Source organism: Arvicanthis niloticus, chromosome 19 (genome assembly GCF_011762505.2).
Source record: "Arvicanthis niloticus isolate mArvNil1 chromosome 19, mArvNil1.pat.X, whole genome shotgun sequence".
NCBI classification, from domain to species: Eukaryota; Metazoa; Chordata; class Mammalia; order Rodentia; family Muridae; genus Arvicanthis; species Arvicanthis niloticus.
In genome coordinates, this window is record NC_047676.1 from 43,429,769 (window position 1) to 43,445,966 (window position 16,198).

The following is a 16,198-nucleotide window of genomic DNA, read 5'->3' on the forward strand; positions in this document are numbered from 1 at the left end:
TACTTCTTTCCTATTTTGCACAGTGTACCAGTATAATAATGGGAAACAAGGAACTGCCTCTTTTGTCTGCCCAGATCTGCCACTAATGAAGTACCAGCTGTCTGCTAAGATTCTGAGTTCTTTCTTCCACTCCCTTTTTCCCTCACATCCCAAGCATCTTCCTTGGAGGCTAGCGTTCAACAGAGAATGGACAGTTGCTTTCCTCCTTGTACATCTGTCCAAGCCCTCAGGATCTGAACTTTGGCTCAGGACACTGGGAACTCACAGCAGCCGTATGGTCAGCTTTCAACACAGCACAGGCATAGAGAAGGAACTGTCACTCAAATGGATGTTCATTTACTGTTTGGTATTTAGACCACTGCCCTTGAACATAGGGGGGGGTAGTCATAGAATACTCCTTCAATGGAAAAATAGCAGGAGCTACATCCACAAGCAAACAAAACAAAACAAAACAAAAGAACAAAAATCAAAACAACAACAACAGCAAAAAACTCCAAACCCTAATCACTGAATCTAACAAATTCTGTTTCTTCTGTGATGTTCCAGTTGCTGTTGTAGCCATTCCTACTATATCCCCATGCACAGTAAGGATGCTGGTGATGGTGACTTCAGGTCTGGTGTGGTGGTATGAGGTACACAAGTCTGTACACATGAAAAGAGATCTCTTTGGCTCAGCACCCACCTCTACTTGGGAATTGCCCCAGGAGGGACAGCTGGGTTTGGCAAAATATGCGCCTGACTTCCAGACACTGGGAAATGCATCCCAAACCCACAGCATGTATATCCTGTGTCGTCAGTCACTCCTTGGGGACTGGCCACTTCCTTTAAGTGACTCAGTGTCAAGGGTTCAGAACATTCAGATAAAGCCATTTTGAAGTGTTCTTTTCTGGCCAGATTGACTTCATACCCCATCCCTCCCTGCTGTTCATCTCCTTTAAATACCCCTAAAGCTTTTAGTCATATTACAGAACACTCGAGCTTTACGCCTTCACTAGGGCTTTCTGGTTATTTTGAGAACATCCTACCCAGAACAGGCCACATCTCCTTATGCTGATTTCTGCAGTCTGTCTGTCCTAAGCTCACCTTCCCTCTGCTTTTCTGGACCATAACAATTCTCCAAGATCCCAGCAGCAAAGGTCTTCCTTCAGTAAGCAAGCCGTAGGATTCCCCTAGTTAACCAAATCCCCTGGCCACCATGATTCTGGGTGTTCCCTGACCATCATGATGCCACGCCTCCCATTTTCAGTCTCATCCACGTGCACATACATTGGCAAAAGCTATATCTAAAAAGTCCCTTAACACTCAACAACTGACCTTTAAACTCTTGGTATTTCCAACAAATTTTAACATGTGATACCATCCTTGGGATTCCTCTGATGTGAGATGAAAACAAGTCACCATTATTCCTTTGCCATTGCCGTTTGGGGTTTTTCTATATTCTGCTGCTAATTCTGACATACACCATATAACCACTGGCATCCAGCAGCAGTGATCACCGGTGATACAAGAGACATCCTACCTATGCATTAGGAAAACAGGGATGGAAATTTTGTCAAGAGAACATGATGAGTAGAAGCAGCTCTGAAATTTAATAGTGTTTTCTTTAAGTCTTGTCTTGCATTGAGGGAAACTAACATGCCAAATTAGTGCTTCTTACCATAAAACATCCAGTAGTATAAGCAAGGCTCACGTTTCAGGTTGGAGAGTCTGCACAGGTGTAGACATCTGTGTGTTTCACAGTCAAAGATCCATGCAAATGTCTGAGTCACACGTAGTCATAAATTTGTTTATTCATGAATGCACTCACTACGACATTTTAATGTATCCCTTCCATACTAGGAGCTTTGCAAAGTTGCTAAATAGGAAAAAAAAATGTCTTTTATTTTAAGAGCTAAGAATATAAAGAAAAAACAGATATATAAACTGTTGATATTCTTTCAAAGCATAGAGACATTAAATGAAATCACAAGACCTGCAGCATTACTTGAGACTTAATGGGCACACACAACAGACAGACAAGCAGGATCTTCTGGCAACTTCAAAGTCAGGAGGAAGCCAGATTCCTCCTTTTGTGCATCCCTGTCAGGTTGGTCTGGGACATGGCTGTTGGAGCGTCAGCAATACCCATTGAGCATTCTAGATAGTAGGGAAAAGAAAGAGGGAAAGGGTTTCTCACTGTTAAGGATGCTTCCTGGAAATCCCACACAATGCTTCTATTTATAACCACAAAATAAAGGTTGTCTGTTGATATTTCAGCTAGTGACAATGTTAGCAATCAAAGAAACACACAAAATGTCTGAAGTTTGCTTCTGGCTGGAAGTGGGTCTGGGTAGTGGTGCAGGCACCCTACATTCCCTGTCATAGTCTCTCGTCTGAATATATGGAGAATAAAGACATCTTTGAAAAAATAACTTGTGAATGACCTAAGGGGTGTTGAGTGATGAACTGGAGGAGATCATTGTCTAACTGGTAAGCCAGAAAATAAAGCCAAGAACAAATAGACAGGGAAGCTGGACATATGACCTCAGGAACTGGAAGTCGAGAACAGTAGATTTACTTCACTGAACCAAGACAGTGTTTTGTGGCCCTTCTGCCATGACTCTCCACACTATAGATAGGTCATCTGTGAGACTGGTGCACAATGCACTTCACAGGGATGGGTAACGCCTCAGGTGTGCTGCCACTGTGGAGAAACAGCTCTCCCCAGGTCTATTTTGTTGTTTGAGGGTTTGGGAGATGTTTTTGCTTTTGTTTTTTGTTTTTTTTTTTTTAAAGCTGACTGCAGCAAACACTACTCAAATTTTGATTCTGGTTTGCTGGTATTTTACTGTAATTATTTTAATAATAGGAGTCATTTTCTTCAAGAGAATATAGGGAAGAAATAATTTACAGAAAAAAATGTGGTAAAATTTATAATTTCATTCAACCCTAAATAAAATTACTCAATTATTTTGATCTATAATTAGGTCACTTGGCATTCTTGTGTTTGTAAAAATTAGTAAAGTACAGTTTAGTATGTGTGAAAAATCAACCACTTTTGGAATTAAAGGTCTCTGAACATAAAAATTCAATTGAAACTATTTTATGTTTTCATTTGGATTCATTTTTACTTGTTAAGTTTATTAAATGACAAGTCAAAATTATAATTTGTAAGTACATGCAATTTTTAAGCATTCAAAAAAGATATTTGATACTTTTGTATTTTAAAACCATTGGAATATTTCTCTTTATTTCTTTCCTATTGTAATCGTCTTCATATTATGTACTGGCATTGTCAAATTTCAGAGACTGAGACTCTTTATCTACAAGCTGTCAACAGGGTTCAGATCTCCAATGTGTTTCAGAAGAAAATGTTCAAAATAATTTAGCTGAATTGTCCTCTGCACATGAAAATAATACTGGGAAACTATTGGTCTGGTTCATAAGCCTATAAATAAAACCAATTTATATCTAAAAAGATGGTACCTGCTGTCTGAAGGTACCATTCAAAAACTCAGTAAATCATTACTAAGTATATTAAGGATCAATATCTATAGTAAATTCCACAGGAAATTCAAAAATGAATTAGGCATCACATTGAAGCTAACCTTCTCTGGAACTGAGCCTTGGATCTGTCTATTGGCATATATATATATATATATATATATATATATATATATATATATATTATCATATTCAAAAATGTTTGTGGTGTTCTAAATGTCCAGTTTTACTATTTTTGTTTATTTTTACTTTTCTTATATTTTTAAAATTTCATCCATTTGTTTGTTTTACTTCAAGACTTTTGAGACAGGTATCACTCACTATGCAGCCTTGCCATACTTCAGATTGCTCACGGTCTTGCTGTGTTAGCCTCCATCGTTTAATCCCAAAGCACTGTGATACACATGCGCCAGCAAGTCAGCATCATTATTATTCCACAAGAAAGCAACCATTTTTTTTTACTTCGTTTTCTCTTCATCTCTTGAACATAGTGGGCAGGGAGATGGCTTGGTAGTGATACTTGGTACACTACCCTGAGCTTGCATCACCAGGATCCGTGTTTTAAAAAGAAAATCTTGGAGTGTCCAGAGGAGAAGAACCAGCAGTTGCTAAGCAAGCTTGAGAACCTGAGTTTGACTCCTCAGCAACGCAGGTAAATTTGGAGAAAGAACAAGTCTGTCTATAATTCCAGTCACAGAAAGCTGAGACAAGGGATTCTAGAGTGAGCTGGCTAGCAAGACCAACCTCATCAGTGAGCTATTGTAATGAAAGAATAAGGAAGTAGAGTGACTGATGATGATTCTAATGTCAACCTTGGGCTTCTAAGCACCTGCATGTGCATTCATAGACATGCAAACAAATGTTCACACACACACACACACACACACACACACACACACACACAAGCGCGCGCACGCGCACCCGCACACACTCCTGGACTTACGCTGTGAACTTGTAATAGCAGTTCTGGGAGGTAAAATCTAAAAGGTCCAAGGGAGCCAGCTAACCTAGCCAGTCACTGAACACCGAGTTCAGTGAGAGACCTGTCTCAACATAATAACTTGGAGAGCAATCTAGGAAAACACCCAGTTTTTATCTATTGCCTCTATACATGCATAAACAGGGGTGCACACACACACAAACACAGACACACACATACACACACACCACAAACCCATACATACACTGAAATCTGAAAGTAATCTTATTTATCCTACCTGTCTCAGAGACATGTCTCAAAATTTACTACATATTAAAGAACTGTCGGTGCACGGGTAACCAGGAGCAGAGTCCATAAATGAATGGTCTGTGCTTTGTTTTCTTTGCCTTCAATACTTTTTCCCCATCATCCCTCAATATTAAAACTTTTTTTTTCTAACAAACACCCTGGGTACTGCTGTTACCTACCTGGTCATCTATTATTGAAATTCTTGGTTTCTTTTCCAGATTAATCATTATATATGTGTCAGTAGTCTGTCCCTCGCTTATAGTGTTCATTCAAGATTTTGTCTTTTATGGAATGACTAAACAAGTTTTTTTTCTAACAATGTCTCAGAAATCTTTGTTTCTAAATTTGAATATATTTCTAAACCATGGTAGGACATTTTAATCTCCTTCCTAAGATACTGAGCTTTACTATAAACTCAAGTTCAAATGCAAATCAAATTTTTACCAAACACAAGTCTTCTCTGCTTCTTCTGCCAAGGTCATCAAAGAAAAGCAGGACAAGCCACAACACACGTTTCTAGGTTGCATCAACCTTTCCTCCCCATAAAGCCAATGCAAGCAGCTGCAAATGTGCCAGGGTTCTTCAGTGCCTCCCACCACATTCCTGAAGCTGTGCATCCAGCTCAAGTCTCTAAATCCTCACTTGCGTTACTTGTTAATAAAAGAGTCCAGAGTCATCTCTCTGCTTCTCTTCTCCAGCCTCTCTTCAGCTCTCATACCTTTTGCCACATGGTTGTCCTAAATGCAGTCCAGTGAAAGGCTCCTTGCTTCTTCTGGATTCCTCATTTCCTGAGACTTCACCTATGGTTTGTTACCATAACTCTACCATGAATAGATTTCTTGGACGTGTTAATTGTCTGAATCTGTGTCTCTTACACACACACACACACACACACACACACACACACACACACACACACCACACACACACACACACAGAAGATATTGTATCACAATTATATCCATTTGTATTAGAAGCAGTGTCTAAACATAGCAGGCACATCATGGCTGCTTCTTGAATTTTCTATTAATTAATAGCATCCCTCGACTTTAGTGTTATCAGTGTTTTTTATCCAGTAGGATAGACTCTTCAACCTTTACTTGAAGGCCTTCTCTGCTTAACCATTTTACCTTCCTCTCTCCCCAGTGCTCCCCAGCAAAACAAACACCTGTATCCAGCACATCCTTTGCTTTTTTCTAGCTTTTCCCAAAAATCTGTTGTTTGGAATATCCTTCTTACTTTCTTTCCATAATCAAATCCTACATAACTGAAATTCTCCTTTTCATTTAAGCTTTTACTTGTTTTTATCCCTTCTTTAAAATCTGCTCTGTGATTCTTACAACTTAGTCCTCTACTCTGGTCATGAGTTAACTCTCAGTACATGGTAGTTACTCTGTACTTATCTTGTCGAGGTGACTGTGAATGTATTAGGAGGGGAAACTTTCTGGTTCATCTCTTGTCCCTACTGTTGTAAGTCCAGGCTATTGAGTGCATTTACCTCATTTCAGGATGCTCTGACAGAATAGAGATATCAGCACAGACAGTGGTTTGAGTGCAGCATTTGAACGACTGGAATCCATCATACTTGCATGAACACACAGAAAAGTAGTACAGTGGGTAATTATCTGAAAAGGAGAGACAGGGAACAGCAGGAAGTTGGAATGAAATCTTTAAGGGAACGGTGAGTATGCAGTTGAGGGCTACAAGAGCAACACAGCAAGCTAAGGGATGATGTAGATGAGAGGAAATTTTCTCTTCATGTCCCTGGAGGGTCTTGAGTAGAGCCTAAAACACACGGAGCAGAAGTAGCTTTTGGAAGGAAGTAGTGCCAAAGTTTTGGTCAGGGACCACACACCTCAGAACATGGGAATTTCTGTGCTAGTACAATCTCAGTGGTCAGAAAGGACAATGGGGAATGAGAGGCAGAATGATGCTTTAATGCAAGAGACAGAAGTTCTACAGTTAAAACGAAGCAACATTAACCTGTTTTGAAAGATTAAAGCACATAATTAGGCTGGCAAAGTAGGTAACAAAAAACAGAGAGAGTTGGATCGTCCAAAGGTAAGTATAGGTTTGGGGAGGAAAGAGAGACTGTTGCCCTGAAGCAAATGTGAAAGACAGAGGGAACGTGAGCTGGTCCTGAGAACAACAAGAGTTGGCAACCAAGGCAACATAAGCAGGAAGTTGGTGATTGCACTGTATGACTCTGACTGGGACTCACTGTCCTGGATGAGAGAAAATGCAAGTAGGCAAAGCACACACAACACACGCAGCACAACACTATAGCGTCACACAGCATGCATACATAGCTCACATAGTGTGGCACACACTACAGCAAACAGGAGAGGACCTGTCCCAGGGCTTCTGCCAGGGTTGTGACTCAGCCTCTCCGTTCTTTCTCACTCACAGGCCACATACACATACCATTGGCTCATTCTGCACTCTCCTCCTGAACTTCTGCCTTTAGAATTTGTCTACTCAAATATCCCATGAACACCCCTGAGTCCATGCCTCCAAACTTATGTTCTCTGTTCTTGACTATCCTCCCTGTTTCACTGTTTTCACCAGCATCCCTCTCCTTCCTCTCCCTCACATACTCTCAAAGACCTCTGACTTTCACTGTCCTTAGCTGCAGACAAAAATTATTTCTCTTCCAAAATTAGCCATGCTCTAATGCCTGAAACCAACAATGACAGCTTTTATGATAAAAAAAAAAAAAGTATGATTAAAAAAAAAAAACGATGAACTCAGTACATCAATTAAGGAGGCTGGGATGGGAGATTTTTTTCACTGAATTATTTAGATAGGACATAAATGTGATCATTCTTATCTTACACAAGAGGTGGTTGGATCTGGATGTCCCCTGAAGTCTCATGGTCACCAGCTGATGGAACTTGGGGAAAGTGGTTGTCATGAGCATTTTGACTTCATGGCAATTTGATGACTTTATTGAAAGGTGGTAGAAACTCAGGATGTGGGGTCTGGTTAGAGTAAAAAGGTCACTTTAAGAGTACTGTCTCTTCACAGCCCATTCCTGTCCATTTCTTGCTGCTTTCTGGCCACTACGAGGTAGGAAAACTTACTATGCTAAATGTTCTAAATGCCATGGTGCTCATCACAGACCCCTGACAGTGGAGCCAGTTTATCAAAGGCTGAAACTTCCGAATGCTTGACCCAGAGGAAATCTCCACTGTTTGTATGCTATCTTCTAGGGTTTATAACAGTGAAGAAAAAATCTAATGCAGGCCATCAAGGGGATATTTCATACACACAGAGGAGACAATATAAAAACAGCTGAGAGCTACAGACACAGAGACATTAGGAAGAATCGATCACATTTCAAGTTGGAAGGGATGTGACTACATTCACAGAATCCTAGCAACTACCAGAGCCTGGGAGGTGAGGAAGGGGTTGACTCCCAGAGTGTTGTGGAGAAATTCACTTTTTCTGACCTCTTCATTTTAACCAGTGCTGCTGACTTCAGTCCTCTAACCTTTCAGAATGAAGCTGAACACAAGCTTATTATTTTATGACACCAAGTTCGTGGTCTCTTGCTTCAGTAGCTACCATGAACTACAATGACTGACCTTGTTCCCCATAACTATGTGTGGGGTGTATCTTCCAGGAAGCCAAGAAAAGCTAGGATGGAGGTAACTTACCAGGATGACACCACTCACCAGCCTGGAACTGGAAAGATATTTAAGTGCTTAGTGTCTCCTTTGTCCCACTAATAAAGAGAAGATTTTGGATAATTTGAGGAACTGAGAACAAAGATATTAAATCTGTTCTTCAGTGCTCTCTGGACCAAATGATCTGTAAACATCAGACACAGTCATCATTTTCTAAGACATTTTTGTCCCTTTATCTATTGGTTTTCTGGTCAATTCTTCCTAATGTTCCTGTATCACTGTTTTACAATAGACTGCTACTCATGACCCAGAGCTCTCAGGAATATGTGTCTGTAACAAGACTCCATGTTTAGTTTCTTTTCTTACTGAATCCTATTTCCCTCATCTCCTTTCTCTTGATGGCACAGATATAACGAAACATGCATGTGTTCCTGCTTCAGACTTTGAATCCAGAAGCATAGATATATGAGCCTTTGGCAAGGCCACAAACCACGTTACTGGCCCTGCTTCTATTTTTTCTCAGATAAGCCCAAACCTGGTCATCATACCTTTAACTTGGCTTTTGTGCTCTTGGCTAATCTAAAGGATATGCATGCCTAAAGTCCTGCCAGAAGACCCTCTATTCCAGTGAATCCTTATTCTCTTCTATAGCCATCCTATGGACTTTCCGAAGCCATCTTTTTATCAGCAATTCAAGTACTTTCATTCTTCCAACAAAGGTGGGGCTACCATGTCTGTGATTCAGGTCTGTTAGAGAATTTAAGTGCCGTCAGAAGCCACATAGGAAAGGCTAAAGTCATGCAGATGAGTTTTCAGGAGATGGCCCACCATTTTGTATGACCTGTGATGGCTGAGCTCTAAGAATGCAAGATCCTTCTCTAAGAGACTTTGTCTCAGGATTGCTTCATGTTGGTGATAAGCCTTTTCTGTCATTATTCCATAGCCTAATTATTCCTGGGCCGACCCTTTTGGGTAAATTCCCTGCAACATGAAGATGAGCGTTTATGAGTTAATGACTTTATAGAATTCCTTGTTGGATTCAATTAACTTTAAGGAGAAAATTTAAGGAGACAGTTTTAGTTGTTTAGCCAGAAAAATGCAATAATGTTAGAATCAAGAATAGAATGTGCTCACTCCTTATAGAATAGTATGTAAAAGCCACATAGTAAGGAATATAACGAGTTTTTCACAATTACACTAAGAAGAGAAATAGTCTTGGGACAAAATTAGGATCAAGGAAAAACATTCATTCTATATCAGATCCAAGGATAAAGCCACAGGTATGCACTATAATAAGGCAAGACCATGTGAAACTGTTGTTTTGAACTTATAATGAGCATACAGAATGAAGTAGAGCTTTGAACTTTTACTGTCGACATCCTTCTGTAACTCCCCTTTTAGGTAACATTTTATCTTTGAGGTAGTTTTCTAAAGAACTTATATCTAAGAAGGTATAAAAGGACCAGAGAAAAAATTTAAAGTGGTTGCTTGTGGGCCTGCCCCATCTATCTATCCAACTATCCATCCATCCAAATGTATACATGTACCATTTTATGCTCAGCCCAATCCACCAAATGTACATATGTATATGTCTGTCTATATGTATATATACACATACATATGTAGGTATCTATGTAAGTATGTAAGCATTCATGAACACTTGTGGAGTTGATGAGACAAGTGGTTGGCCCAACCAGAATGTGTGTGTGTGTGTGTGTGTGTGTGTGTGTGTGTGTGTGTGTGTGTCTATATGTGTTGTCTATGCAAATGATATTCTTTCTTTTCTCTCTGGCTCATGAAGAGTTAATGAACTCCAAGACTCTCACCTGGATAGGGAGTGGCTTCTGAACCAGAATAGGAGTCCTAGCAATTAAGCCTTTTTTCTGAATCCCCTGCTGCTGAATAGCAAGAGTTAAGCACCAGAAGTCAATGGCCTGTGTCCATAGAATAGCAGAGTTAAGAAAAGAGAAAATTCACCAAAAGCAAGTTATGTTAGCCTCAGCAATCAAAACTTTCACCCCTGCAACTGCTGCTGGTCACCCATCACTGCCTGTGTCAGTTCACCGAAACACTGGATAGGTCCCTAGCAAAGTGGGAATTGTAGAAATCTCATAGCACAGTGCTTGTCTCAGAGAAAGACCCCACGCTACTCCTAAGCTTTTTGACTTCTAGCACACACCCCTGCTCCTCCCCTACATGCTTCTTGCCCTACTCAAGAGTTCGCTGGAAACTGGAACAGTAATTTGAACCTATTTGACTAGAAAAGATGTAACTCCTGTAGTTTGTCGTCATCATTCTCTTTTCTTGTGCCTGTGCTGGCATGTACATGTCTGAATATAGAACCTCAGGTCCGGAAGTAGACAGAAAGGAAAATCCCTTTAAGTCTGCTTACTAAAACTTCCCTGTTGAGGCAAAGAACTATCTCAGCTTTTCAAAAACAGTAACATTTTTGTATTTACCAATATTACCCAGAAACTAATATATATATATATATATATATATATATATATATATATGTGTGTGTGTGTGTGTGTGTGTGTGTATGTGTGTGTCTGATCTCATATATATATGAGATGAATGAGAAAGGACATCTGTGTTTATAGCATTATAGCTATGAAATATATTTTAATATAATACACAAAGGTGTAAGCACTGAAGGCCTAAAAATGTCACCCAACAGACTGAAGAGGCCACCTCAGATGAGAAATTTGTCATGCCTTGGGAGGTACTTGAAGAAGGCCACAGTTAAGACACATCTCAAGAAAGTGATTTGCATCCGAAGGTGTAGTAGTGACAAATATCTATAATCCCAGCATTTTGGAGATGAAGGCAGGAGGATTAGGGTGAGTTCAAAGATAACTTTAGCTAGATAATGAGTTACAGGCTTACCTGTATATATGGGAACTCATCTCAGAAAACAGAGTAAACATTACAAAACCAAGTAACATCTGAAATGGACTGCAAAGGACTGACAGCATCTTATTTGGGATGCTGAAACACATTTGGGGAGAAGAAAAACATAAAAATATTGTTTGAAGCATATTACATGTGAAAAAGTACATAGAAAATAGAATGTATGTGTTGTTTGTTTACAGGTAAATGGTTTCTAATGCAATAGAAATGAAAAGAACATTAAAAGTCAATGGGGGCACGCATGCATACTCTCACCATGCATTACTTGCTACGGTGTTGTTCAAAATGATTCCAACTTTCTCAGTCCTATCCTTTCATATCTCTGCAGACTTAATACATATCTTACAGCTCCAAACACTTTAGAAAGTTTCAAGCATATTAAACAAAAACCTCATTTAAAATGACTGAGGGTCATAGAGAAGATAATTCAACAAGTAAAGGGTTTGTTCAATGGCATGGGGACCTAGGTAACACATGTTAAAACAGGCATAGCAGTGCCTGCCCCATAACCTAGTGCAAAGAGGGGCACAGAGACAGTTGGAAACTGAGAAGGGGGTCTCTGGCAACAGTCTAGCCAAAAAGTAAGCTCTCACACATACCACAGTCCGTTAAATGACCTACTGTAAATACAAAATAAATCACTATGGTTGTGAACATAGAATATGCCTTTACCTGTTATTTACTCTTCATTATTTAACCTGATTTTCCCAGAAAAAAATATTGCTGATATTTCTTTAAAAAGAAGGAAAATACATACTTTACAGGTAGTTTTAAAAAACATGTCTTGTCAGGCATAGGTGGGAGAGGAGATCCTTGTTCCCATGAAGGCTGGACATGGAGTGTGGGGAAATTCGAGGGTGAGGAGGTGGGAGTGGCGGGGTAGGTGGGGGCACACCCTCATAGAAGCAGGAGGAGGTAAGGGGAAAAATGGGGCAAGGGGATAAAATCTGAAATGTAAATATAATATCTAATAAAAATGAAAAATAAATAAATGAATAATTTTTAAAAAGAAAAAAAGAAAAGAAAAAAAGAAAAGAAAAAAAAAACATGTCTGACAAAAACAAATCATGGAATTTCCCACCCTAAGCCTCATAGAAGAAGTTCATGTTTCTTACAGGACTTGTTAAATGCTTCATAATATCTCATAGCAAAGAATGGAGACACATCCAGTAGAAATTTAATGTGGATACTTTATACATATGTATAAGATATTTAATTTTCTTCTTATTTAAAACTCTTAAACACTTTCCTGAGCTTCAAGGTATTGTGGTATGGTGTCTCTCTGCTTCTTTCATGGGTGTTTGGCTTCACCCTTGAACTTTAGCGTTACATGCGTTTATTTCTGTATATGCTGCCTTGTCGACCAGGGGCAGGGTTTAAGTTGAGAAACTATCAAAGCCATTCATCGTGGCATTCTGACAACAAGTTTCCTTGACAACATCCAATCCTGTAGAGTCTTCGGGCAAAGACTGGTCAAAAACTCACTTGGTTGAATGTTTACTGAACCAGGGTGGCTACCATTCTTTAGTCTGACTAATTATGATGCCTACTGTTTCCAGTGATAAAACTCTGTTATTATTGCAACACCTAAAATTGTTCCTATTTTTAATGAAGTACTAAAGGAACAAAGTTAGAAAAAATTAGTCACGGGGAACTTGGGAGACTTGTTTCCATTTTCAAAGTTTCCTTTGTTGATTAGGACTCTGTTTTTAGAAAAGGGTGTGTGTGAGTGTGAATGCATGTGTATGTGTGTGTCTGTGTGCATCTGCATGAGCATGCACTCACATGTGTACACACATACAGTCATGCATGCTACTTCAGGTAAAGCATTCTGAAAAGAAGCTTAAAATTGAGGCCTTTTTCCTGATACAAATGAAAAGGATTCATATATATATATATATATATATATATATATATATATATGTATATATACATGTATATATGTATGTATATATACATATATATACATATATATACGTATATATACATGTATATATGTATGTATATATACATATATATTCGTATGTGTATATATATATATATATATATATGTATATGTGTGTGTGTGTATGTATACACCTATGTCTATAACTAGCTAGAGATAATAGTATTGTGCTTTTCCATGAACAACAGTGAGATAAAGATTTTCCAGTACTCTTAATGGCTCTGACTTTGAAATTCTTAGTGATGTAAAATGAGAACTATAAAAGCCTGTGGCTTGAACAATGATCTTGACCAACCCAGAAATTTCCCAGAATTCTGAAACAAGCCATCTCTGTGGCTGCCTTAAATGAAGTTTCTTTAAGGACATGGTCTTGCTTTGATCTTCCCTGAAAGTATTTGCAGCAGATTTTGAAAGAGGTGATATGCTGCCTGAGAATCCTGAGGCAGTTCAGAAGGCTCTGGGTTAGCAAGAGCTGGTGACCATCTTGCAGCTACCTAAACTGTCGTCATGGGGACACTGAGCATCAATTTTGTGAGAAATCTGAGGCCCTTTCCTTATTCTGCCCTGCCGGGAGCTCCCTCAATGCTACCTTGCACTTAGACATTTTTTTTCAAATTATTCATAAGAATAATGATCAAATGCATACACATGCATGCATGAAAGTATTTTTATTGCAGGCTAACAACTAATCTATATGAAAATGATATCTTCATCATACACAGGAAACTCTGAAATCTGGCTACCAGCTACCACTCTGATAGGTAGTTGGCTGCCTCGGCCTAAAGCTCCTCTACCCCAATATACAAGTATGGAAACTATGTTGTTTCAAGTTGTCTCCTCTTAACATAAGATACGCTATTTCCACTTGAAAATGAAACCAAGCAAATCTGAACTCGAACACAATCCTTCTGATGTGGTATTTTCATCAGGGAAGATAAACAAACATAAAATGATATTACAAGCTCTGGAGAGTAGGATCTGTCTGTAAAGGATTTAGTTAAGGTAACAGCTAGTTTACCCAGAGTTCATGTCAGATGTCAAATTCCTTCACAGGGACTTTCCCACGTGCGAATAGAAATGGCACTCAGTTACAGGTCATTCTTCTGGAATGTGGCATGTTCAGATGATCCAAATGGCCATGGAGGCCACTTTCCGAGGGCATTTCCAGGGCTTCCTTCTCTCTGACGGAAGGAAGCACATGTGCTGCTTCATTGGCCCTGTGATCTATGGAGGTCTACATAAGTGCAAACCTACCATGAGTCAGCAATGTGGATTCCTAAAATAGTAACTGAACTGATGATGATGGAATTTGAGGCATGAAGTACCAAGGAGGAAGATTAAAACAAGAAAATCCCCAGTGAATCCACCCTGCCTCTCACCCATGCTGTAAGACTTGGTCAAGAATGCAGACTGTCTACTTACATTTGACTTTCATTTTAAAATATGCAATGATCAGAGGCATGTTAATAAGTCTGCCGTTCTCATATCCTCCCTGAAGACTTCCTGCTTCTCTCTCCTACTGAGTCCAAAAGCAAGAATGATATCAGCTAACAATATCCATAAAGACCTCTCTATGTTTGAAAACATTTTTTATATGCATTTACCTTTTTGAAGTTTATATTTACTGCTTTCAGGAAATTTTGATATGACTGTAAATGATTGATTGACAGACCTTGTGTTCCTCCCAAATGCTAATTTACTAACATAAATAACGTCATTCCAGTTAAAGCCTAGAACATCTCAATACCTCCCCAATGAACATTGTACTCCCTTGGTTAAAATAGAAATCGCACAGTTATTCCAGAGATGGCATTTAATCTGCATTGTTTTTTTTTTTCCCTCAAGCCTGCTGTTCAATAATGTCTTTATTCATCTGAATTTAGTGAAGAACAACTATTTACTCAATGGAACTTAGATTACCTTCAGTCCATCTTGTTCGCCACGTTACATCAAGGTCCAGAACAGCTGTGATTATGCCCTATGCATTTGCTAAAGGGATGGGGTTAATTTCAGTGATCATTGAGAATGAAGTACAGGCATCTTTTTAAAAACTCAGTGCACTGTGAGCATGTTTCCATAGAATTCTCCTTAGTGTTTCATTATATTTAGGTATTGGGAGGCCTCAGAAACCCTGTAACTTAGACACAGGTGTTGAGGTGTGTAGAATACCAAAAGATGCTCAGGAAAACGTACTTTCCAAACTTCAAGCATTAGTCTTATGTCTCAGCTTTGGATCTAGTACTTGTGTGGCTGTTAAATCTTCCGAAAGACACGTAACGGTGCATTAGACATGAAAGTCCTCTGTGTTAGGAGTCTTGGCTCCTAATATTTAAATCCTAAATTCACGAGTATATCCAAAGGTGGAAATTAATCAAACTGGGCAGAAATTGGAAGATGCCCCTATCATGTGTGGTGGAAGAGCTGCTCTGGCAAGCTGGGATGGTTTTCCCTAGACACTGTTCACATCTGTAGCATGGGGATAATGGAGAACTGGCTTCATCCTGTTGGGAACTTAACTCCGGATAGTTAAGCTCTTCCTCCATTTTCTACCTATTCTCTTTACCCAGAGTGATCTCAGTGCTCTCAGTTCAGCAAAACGTGGAATTGCTACTTCAATGAGTTAAAATGCCACAGTTCCAGACAGACCATTTATTTATATTGCATTATCTAGCCACGGGCCCAGTAAGAAATGAGGCCATCTTAAGTTGTGGATCTGATATGTTTCACACTCTGCCTCCACCCTGAGACCTCAGACAAGTCAATTGACTCCTGAATCTTTCAATCTTCTTTTTTGTACTACAATTCTAGTCATCGTGATCATAAAATTTTAACAATATTTAAATAAAGTGTCATTTGAAATTTCTCATGGTTTGTAGAATATCCCACGCAAGTATGTGAATGGTGATTATTCCTTAGTCATTTCCATGACATGACTGAGGGACAGAGCTGTGTTCCTCTCTCTGCTGATGCAACCCAGTGACACAGATATTAGTTACTAAA